Source organism: Procambarus clarkii, chromosome 6 (genome assembly GCF_040958095.1).
Source record: "Procambarus clarkii isolate CNS0578487 chromosome 6, FALCON_Pclarkii_2.0, whole genome shotgun sequence".
NCBI classification, from domain to species: domain Eukaryota; kingdom Metazoa; phylum Arthropoda; class Malacostraca; order Decapoda; family Cambaridae; genus Procambarus; species Procambarus clarkii.
In genome coordinates, this window is record NC_091155.1 from 33,778,343 (window position 1) to 33,788,885 (window position 10,543).

The following is a 10,543-nucleotide window of genomic DNA, read 5'->3' on the forward strand; positions in this document are numbered from 1 at the left end:
TACTAAAATAATTTTATCCAACTGCTACTGAGGTAATCACGAGGCTTTATAAGATGATGATTAATATCAATGCGTAAGCTAATTACTCTCAATACGATCGTTAAGATGTCTAACGAGCTTAAGGACGTCAATAATGTGATTAGATATTTGGTCAGTAACAGGAGGCAATTGGCACTTATAGCAGTTTCTGACAACTCCGTATGTGTGTCAATATTATATATTTCTCTCATTACCCCCCCTACCCCCCCCTACGCCCCAGCTGCGCCCCCCCCAACACCCACACACCTGTAGAACAGGTGTTCTAGGGCACACCTGCACGGCATTCTCACCTCTCACTCATTCGCTTAGTAGGTCGAGGGCGGTATAGTGTCATCCCACGATAGCCGTTACGTGCGGTTATCACGCGTCTATACCGTGAGGTTCTGACCCGTATGTACACTGTACGCTAACTGCATGCATGCCCGGGATGACACCAGCATAAAGGTATTATTGCGTTTTTGCTGGTGTTAAGGTTACGGGGGAAGGTATGGGTGCGTGTCTTGGCCGCTATCTTGGTAGATAACATTCCATAGGGTGTATATAGGGCCCCCCCAGCAAGGGTAGTGACTCCCCCCCCCCTAGCAAGAAAAGTCACATTAAAGTTACCTGAATAAAATGCTCCGAGGCCGCATACTTATGACCATTCCGGCCTTTGTGAAATTCCAGCTTTTTAGAGAGAGAATTTCCCTCTAAGATATTGCCGAGTTCAAGCCGACAGCCGCAGTGAAAAGCTCTGTAGCCATATTTCGTAGTAGATGAATGGCTTTCACTAGAGATCTACTGAACATGAAACCTCGAAAAAGATTTTTCGAAAACCGTTCTCAATCTCTATATCTCTATCTCTCTCTCTCTCTCTCTCTCTCTCTCTCTCTACGTCAGAAGTAACTGAGTTACAATCTGAATCTAATTTTAAAGAAATTTGTAATTCCTGATTTTAAGGAAACATTTGATTTTAAGGAAATTTTTAATTACTAATTTTAAGGAAACATTTGATTAGAAGGAAATTTCTAATTCCTGATTTTAAGGAATTTTTTTAATTCCTGATTTTAAGGAAATATTGATTTTAAGGTATTTTTTTAATTACTAATTTTAAGGAAACATTTGATTTGAAGGAAATTTCTAATTCCTGATTTTAAGGAAACATTTAAGAGTTTCTGCTGGCACATTTTCCCAATATCTGGGAATACGAGTGAATCAGCTCTTTACTGTAATAAACATTAAGAAATCTAAACTTTATCCTCAAGTATCCTCAAGAACACTCGAGGAGTGTTCCAATTCAATCACTTGCAACAGAGTGCGATACCAAGCGGGCGCTTGACAGCTGAGTGGACAGCGCTTCGGATTCGTAGCCCTGAGGTTCCGGGTTCGATCCCCGGTGGAGTCAAATGGGCAAAAATGTTCACCCTGATGCTTCTGTTCACCTAGTAGTAAATAGGTACCTGGGAGTTAGTCAGCTGTCACGGGCTGCTTTCACGAGTGAATCATTCTTGTCCACGGAGAGAGGAGGCCTTTCAGGGAGCCGGTCGGCCGAGCGGACAGCACACTGGACTTGTGATCCTGTGGTCCTGGATTCAATCCCAGGCGCCGGCGAGAAACAATGGGCAGAGTTTCTTTCAAATTATGCCCCTGTTACCTAGCAGTAAAATAGGTACCTGGGTGTTAGTCAGCTGTCACGGGCTGCTTCCTGGGGGTGGAGGCTTGGTCGAGGACCGGGCCGCGGGGACACTAAAGCCCCGAAATCATCTCAAGATAACCTCTAGATACACACAGAATTTTTAAATATGTAGATTTTCACATGAAATTTTCCCATCATATAGAATTATATGACATCTTGCCCACGATAGCGAACGAGTGACCACCCTTGCCCTACACGATAACGCACGCATGTACACACGCTATCCTCCTAAAACAACCACAAAAACAGTTATCTTCCAATGACTAATAGCAGCCAGAGCCTTCATAACAAGAGTCCAACTTCCACACTAACTGCTCAATAACACAATTCAGGGCCAAGGAACTACCTATCGGCAACAAGTTTTAATTACGTCAGGCCGTAGAGGCGTATAAACCCTTCACCACACAAGGCAGTTGGAACCTCGAATAATTAACATAATCGCATTACTAACAAGCGACATTATTACCCAACCAGGCCATCCGCGTCTTCCGTTTCGGCCATTAAAAAAAATTTCCACGGGAAAACCGCAGGGTAAACCCGCCCTTGGGTCAGCGTGTCAGAAGGACTATAGAGTCATTTTGATGTTGCCAAAGGACCAGGAGAGACATTATGCAAGGGGGAAAAATAGTCCTTGTATCACTGTGCTGGTGAGTTTATTGTCGCTTGTCGAGGTTAAATGTAGTTTACAACCGCTGGTCTATACAGCAGGTTTGCTTAAATTTATTCTTCGGGAAGAATTTATCGACCGGAGGAATACATTTTGGTCCCGTATGTTGAAGCAATTCGCTAATTTTATTGTTGTTTTTGTCAATGACGATGGGGGTGGGGGGGTGGGGGGAAATTGGGGGGGGGGGCAGAGGGGGAGGGGGGTAGAGGGGGGGGCAGAGGGGGAGGGGGGTAGAGGGGGGGCAGAGGGGGAGGGGGGTAGAGGGGGGGCAGAGGGGGAGGGGGGTAGAGGGGGGGCAGAGGGGGAGGGGGGTAGAAGGGGGGCAAAGGGGGAGGGGGGGCAGAGGGAAAGGGGGGGTAGAGGGGGGACAGGTGGGGGGTGGACACAGCTATCAACCAAGGTACAAATATCTTCACCAAAGTGAGTAACAGCATTTCAATTCACAGCCGAAAAAATATGATTGTGAGCGGGTTGAAAAAAAAACCAAACCGCTCTCGTTGTTTTCATTTATGAAACACGATACCGTCCGCCTCATTATTCCCTCTCAAACAACACAAACAAACAAATCAAAGCCACGAGGATGTATATAAGTGGCTCTGATTAATACATCGATTTTGTGAATTGTTTATAAATCATTCTTTTATCCCTATGGGTTTGGTGGTCACTCTGAGCTGGTCTGCTGACGGCATATGGATCAACCAGGCTGTGGTGGGTATGTGGGCCTGCGGGCTGCTCCAAGCAACAGCCTGGTGGACCAAGCTCTCACAAGTCAAGCCTGGCCTCGGGCCGGGCTTGGGCAGTAGAAGAACTCCCAGAACCCCATCAAGCAGGTATATGTGGGCCTGCGGGCCGCTCCAAGCAACAGCCTGGTGGACCAAACTCTCACAAGTCAAGCCTGGCCTCGGGCCGGGCTTGGGCAGTAGAAGAACTCCCAGAACCCCATCAAGCAGGTATATGTGGGCCTGCGGGCCGCTCCAAGCAACAGCCTGGTGGACCAAACTCTCACAAGTCAAGCCTGGCCTCGGGCCGGGCTTGGGCAGTAGAAGAACTCCCAGAACCCCATCAAGCAGGTATATGTGGGCCTGCGGGCCGCTCCAAGCAACAGCCTGGTGGACCAAACTCTCACAAGTCAAGCCTGGCCTCGGGCCGGGCTTGGGCAGTAGAAGAACTCCCAGAACCCCATCAAGCAGGTATATGTGGGCCTGCGGGCCGCTCCAAGCAACAGCCTGGTGGACCAAGCTCTCACAAGTCAAGCTTGGCCTCGGGCCGGGCTTGGGCAGTAGAAGAACTCCCAGAACCCCATCAAGCAGGTATATGTGGGCCTGCGGGCCGCTCCAAGCAACAGCCTGGTGGACCAAACTCTCACAAGTCAAGCTTGGCCTCGGGCCGGGCTTGGGCAGTTGAAGAACTCCCAGAACCCCATCAAGCAGGTATATGTGGGCCTGCGGGCCACTCCAAGCAACAGCCTGGTGGACCAAACTCTCACAAGTCAAGCCTGGCCTCGGGCCGGGCTTGGGCAGTAGAAGAACTCCCAGAACCCCATCAAGCAGGTATATGTGGGCCTGCGAGCCGCTCCAAGCAACAGCCTGGTGGACCAAGCTCTCACAAGTCAAGCCTGGCCTCGGGCCGGGCTTGGGCAGTAGAAGAACTCCCAGAACCCCATCAAGCAGGTATATGTGGGCCTGCGAGCCGCTCCAAGCAACAGCCTGGTGGACCAAGCTCTCACAAGTCAAGCCTGGCCTCGGGCCGGGCTTGGGCAGTTGAAGAACTCCCAGAACCCCATCAAGCAGTTATCATTCTACAACTACAACCTGAATGGGAAGGCAAATCTTAAACGAACGACAAAGCTTATAGAGAGATGGGCATGCTTAGTCTATCTGCTATTCCCTGGCCAGTTTAGGGACTTCATAAGGCAGACTCAAAAATTCTCCTGGTCTCTAGAAACTCTACGGAGGGGAAGGAATTATGAAAGGAAAGCACCAAGCCATTACGACTATATAGCACTTGGAAGGGGTCAGGATAAGGATTTGGGATGGGACGGGGGATAGGAATGGTGCCCATGCACTTGTGGACGGTCTCGGGGGATTGAACGCCGACCTGCATGAAGCGAGACCGTCGCTCTACCGTCCAGCCCAAGTGGTTGGACATGTGGGAGAGGAGAGCCTGTAGTTGCCACAACCCGTTCTCGCACTTTAAGTCAATATTGACTTATTAAATAAGTGCATATGTGACATACTAATGTATTGTGAATAGTTTAGTTTACCTTAAAAAGCTTCATAGAAAACACCGACCTTACCTAACCTTCTTAGTATGTTAAGATAAGCATCTTATTGCTTCGTAATTACAATTATTTCTTTATCCTATTATAGGTATAGGTTAAGTAATAACAGTTTACCTGAAGCGGAATTCGAGTTTTTCTACTCTGTGCCTTGCTAGAGAAGGCGAGAAAGAAAAAAGACACGTAGAGCGTACACTGTAATGGTGGATATTGATAACGTGGATAAGGATAGTAGCTATCCACCAGAACAGACGTTAACTGAGATTGTTGACCTGGGGCCAGATTCACGAAGCAGTTACGCAAGCACTTACGAACCTGGGGCCAGATTCACGAAGCAGTTACGCAAGCACTTACGAACCTGTCCATCTTTTCTCAATCTTTGGCGGCTTTGTTTACAATTATTAAACAGTTAATGAGCTCCGAAGCACCAGGAGGCTGTTTATAACAATAACAACAGTTGATTGGCAAGTTTTCATGCTTTTAAACTGTTTAATAAATGTAACCAAAGCCGTCAAAGATTGAGGAAAGATGTACACGTTCGTAAGTGCTTGCGTAACTGCTTCGTGAATCTGGGCCCAGGTTCGTAAGTGCTTGCGTAACTGCTTCGTGAATCAGGCCCCAGGTTCGTAAGTGCTTGCGTAACTGCTTCGTGAATCAGGCCCCAGGTTCGTAAGTGCTTGCGTAACTGCTTCGTGAATCTGGCCCCAGACCACACACTAGAAGGTGAAGGGACGACGACGTTTCGGTCCGTCCTGGACCATTTTCAAGTCGATTGTGACTGAGATTAATCCTCTCAGTCCGAACACCGGGATTGGTCGGTACAGCGACCACATCGCTTCATGCAGGTCGGCGTTCGATCCTCCACGGTCTAAGGGGTTATATACCGTTCCTCTTTGCTTCCACATATCCCAAGTCCTATCCCACCTAAACGTGACCAGTATTTACCCACCACCACACATGTTACATGAACACTGACAGACGGCAAACGAATCTGCTACAATGACATTATCCCACGCACAATACACCTTTTTCTGGCTCCGCCCACAGGGACCGCCCAGCACCCACAGGGACCACCCAGCACCACCAGGGACCTTCCAGCGCCCACAGGGACCGCCCAGCACCCACAGGGACCACCCAGCACCACCAGGGACCTTCCAGCGCCCACAGGGACCGCCCAGCACCCACAGGGACCGCCCAGCACCCACAGGGACCACCCAGCACCACCAGGGACCTTCCAGCGCCACCAGGGACCTTCCAGCGCCCACAGGGACCTTCCAGCGCCCACAGGGACCTTCCAGCGCCCACAGGGACCTTCCAGCGCCCACAGGGACCACCCAGCGCCCCCAAGGACCGCCCAGCGCCACCAGGGACCGCCCAGAACCCACAGGGACCGCCCAGAACCCACAGGGACCGCCCAGAACCCACAGGGACCGCCCAGCGCCCACAGGGACCGCCCAGAACTCCCAGAGACCGCCCAGCGCCCCTAGGAGACCGCCTAACGCCCACAGGGACCGCCCAGCGCCCCAAGGGACCGCCCAGCGCCCCTAGGGACCGCCCAGCGCCCCTAGGGACCGCCCAGCGCCCCTAGGGACCGCCCATCGTGCACTATCACTTTCATTAAAACCGCAGAGCGCTATTTACCCAAGACTAAAAATAAAGTCAACACACATTCGCAGACTTGTTTTAAAACGTGGCTGGAAATGTCCGTAGACTGATACAACAATTTTTTTATGTTCTCGCTCACGAATTCTACTTTGTGGGAGATCAAACTGCGGGCTGAACCGAACCTTTTGGGCGTTCCATTCATGCTTTTGCTCTACCTTCAAAATCATCATATGATAGAAAACTCAGAGGGCAGGGCAGGACAAACGAAACCTTTACATCTTAAAACAAACAAACTAGGGGCCAGATTCACGAAAGCACTTACGCAAGCACTTACACACGTGTACATCTTTCCTCAATCTTTGACGGCTTTGGTTACATTTATTAAACAGATTACAAGAATGAAAACTTGTCAATCAACTGTTGTTATTGTTATAAACAGCCTCCTGGTGCTTCGGAGCTCATTAACTGTTTAATAATTGTAAACAAAGCCGCCAAAGATTGAGAAAAGATGTACAGGTTCGTAAGTGCTTGCGTAACTGCTTCGTGAATCTGGCCCCCAGGTTCGTAAGTGCTTGCGTAACTGCTTCGTGAATCTGGCCCCAGGTCAACAATCTCAGTTAACTTCTGTTCTGGTGGATAGCTACTATACTTATCCATTATAATAATTGTAAACAAAGCCGCCAAAGATTGAGAAAAGATGTACAGGTTCGTAAGTGCTTGCGTAACTGCTTCGTGAATCTGGCCCCAGGTTCGTAAGTGCTTGCGTAACTGCTTCGTGAATCTGGCCCCAGGTTCGTAAGTGCTTGCGTAACTGCTTCGTGAATCTGGCCCCAGGTTCGTAAGTGCTTGCGTAACTGCTTCGTGAATCTGGCCCCCAGGTTCGTAAGTGCTTGCGTAACTGCTTCGTGAATCTGGCCCCAGGTTCGTAAGTGCTTGCGTAACCGCTTCGTGAATCTGGCCCCCAGGTTCGTTCCCGTTCACCAAACAGTATAAGACCCACGACGATCTAAACAACAATATTAACCTTGTAAACATAAGATTCCACGCTCGTAAAATGCCGAATTTAACCCGCAAAGATCTACAGGTTTCGTAAAGAGCTGCCCTACCCCTTGAAGGAAGCCTTACCTTCGTGTTGGAAGGGAAGATGGAGGACCACCTGTTGTTCTGCTTATTAGTTTTGGCAGCTTTAAGCGAGCCCTCGTGGGAGTTCGGGACACCATTGGCCCGGTCATCCGTCAGCGGCGAACAATCCTCAGTCGACGCCGCGCCCCAGGGAAACCGTCCCTGGCTCCCTCGGTGACTCTGACAAACAAACATTAAATCAAAAAACGTTTTTATGGGGTAAAATTAGAGATTTCAAACACAAATTTATATTATATTTTACAAAATATTATTAGCGTTTATATTTATTATTATTAACATCTTTATTGACAAAATTAATTACAATTTTGCCTAATCTGAGGATTTCAATTAAGTCTTATTAAAGTGGGGATAATGCTGGTATTGACTGTCACGCAGGACAGAGGGTCGTACATAAGATAATAGGTCTAAACTGGCACATATATATCATGGTTACAATCAATGTTTTAATGTGTGGATATGTGAAAACTTTCTATTGTGCACTGCCACACCAGGGCAGGGATGGGTTCATAACTGATACAGCTTGGAATATAAATAAAATTGTTCATTCTTTAAAATGGACAAGCAAATTTTGGGTAAATTGTTAGGATGTCGTCCAGAACACCTGAGTCAATGAAGTAGTTACACAGTTGGTGATACAAGAGGCCAGGAGGTCTAAAGTCCTTTACGGTTTCACATTCAACAATATAGTGTTCTAGTGAATGCATTAAAGGTTTATCACAGAGTTTACAATCTGAATATTCTGGTAGTGGCTCAGCCTCACTAACCTGCCAGATGTGTCTATAGCCAAGGCGAATTACCGCAATGACTACGTCACATTGCCTGGTCCGGTTACTGTGCTGACCATACAAATACCTCTTATTACAAAACTTGTCATAACTTTTAATACTGCAGCTTTCAGGTCTCTGGGCATTTCTTACTTCTTCTAAATCTGAATGAATTTCTTTAATTTGTATGTTTCTAATAACTGCATTAGATACTCAAAAGTCATAATCAATGTTTTCTTTCCTGCAAGCCTCATTGGCCAATTGATCTACAAAGTCATGTTTTCCAACTCCAACATGGGATGGGATCCACACAAATTTTATACAAGAGTTATTATCATTAGCAAAAATTACATTCTATTTAATATTACAAGCTACTTCCGACGTACATTGTGATGGGTTATTTAAGGACTGCAGAGCACTTTTAGAGTCACAGAATATCACTCCACCACCATTGAGTTTAAGGTACTCAGTGGCTAGATAAATGAGTTTATATGGTAATAAAATGATGTAGACGATATCTCAAGTGTTGATGTTGCCGATATTTCAAGAGTTGATGTAGCCGATATCTCAAGTCTTAATGTAGCCGATATCGACAGTATTTAATAGACTTAGTTACCCTAAATCCATTCAACCCGTCCAATCACGGCGCTTCTGTCAAGTAGTTAACCAATCCGTCAAAATTACGACGGATTGGTAACAAAAAGCGATTGTAATAATGCTCCCCATGTTTCGGATTCGACACGTTAAACGGGGTGCCCGGGTTCGAATCTTTCTTTCTAAGCAGTTGCATTTTGCAAATCATTAAAAAAAAACGGGCTGAAAGAACAATTATAAACACCAAATGAACAGATCCACAAGGGCCGTGACGAGGACTCGAACCTGCGTCCGAGAGCATCCCAGACGCTGCCTTGATCGACCAGACTGTTAAACACGATTATAAAACAATTCTCCGAAACCTGAAGTCAATCAAGCAGGAAAAAATATTCATATTTTCTCAAATGACTCGCAGACAACCGCAGGAAATGGAAAAGTAATTGTAATATAAAAACCAGGGGATTGGCTAATCAGGGGACTGGGTAATCAGGGGACTGGCTAATCAGGGGATTGGGTAATCAGGGGATTGGGTAATCAGGGGACTGGGTAATCAGGGGACTGGGTAATCAGGGGACTGGCTAATCAGGGGATTGGGTAATCAGGGGATTGGGTAATCAGGGGATTGGGTAATCAGGGGACTGGGTAATCAGGGGACTGGCTAATCAGGGGATTGGGTAATCAGGGGATTGGCTAATCAGGGGATTGGGTAATCAGGGGATTGGCTAATCAGGGGATTGGCTAATCAGGGGACTGGGTAATCAGGGGATTGGCTAATCAGGGGACTGGGTAATCAGGGGACTGGGTAATCAGGGGACTGGGTAATCAGGGGACTGGGTAATCAGGGGACTGGATCCCCTGGTTAGGATCCAGGGCCTGGCTACACCCCTAACTCAACATAACACACACTTAAAGGCCTGGCTACACCCAGCAACATTATATAACGCACACATCCAGACCGCCGCAACGGTTAGGCTTTTTGGTGATTGAAGCACACCTGTATCACGAAGCTGTTACGCAGGTATTCACCTGCGTAACAGCTTCGTGTATTCATCTGCGTAACAGCTTCGTGAATATGACCCCCAGGTTCGTAAGTGCTTGCGTAACTGCTTCGTGAATCTAGTCCCCCCAGCTTCGTAAATGCTTGCGTAACAGCTTCGTGAATCTAACCCCCCCAGGTTCGTCAGTGCTTGCGTAACAGCTTCGTGAATCTAGTCCCCCCAGGTTCGTCAGTGCTTGCGTAACACCTTCGTGAATCTAACCCCCTAGAAAGTAGACTTACGGAAGACACCTTGCGATGTGGCTGGGCTCCAGGGGTGCCCGCTGACCTAGATCGTACGGGGCTTCGACTCTCATCTCGACCTGCAAAGATAAACAGAAAGTTTACACCTGGAAGGAACATCATCAGCGTCATACGCAACTATGCAACTCAAATCACACACCCAAGCTATCACACCAGAGGCAAGGACACTACAGTGCGTTGATGGGGGCCCAGGAGCTGAAGTTCGGTTCCCAGAACTGAGTTTAGATGAAGTAGTGAATTTAACTCTTTTCAACGAGCTGTAAATGAAAATGTAAGTGATTTAATGTTTCAGTTAAGGGAAAGATCTTTCTTTATATCTACTCTGGCTTAATTCCCTTTTCATCTACTCCGGTTCCCCTCATCTACCCGGCTCCCCTATCATCTACTTCGGGTCCCCTAATCTACCCGATGGCACCCTCTTATCTACCCGGCTTACCCTCCCATCTACCAGGCCCACCTCTCATCTACCCGGGTCACC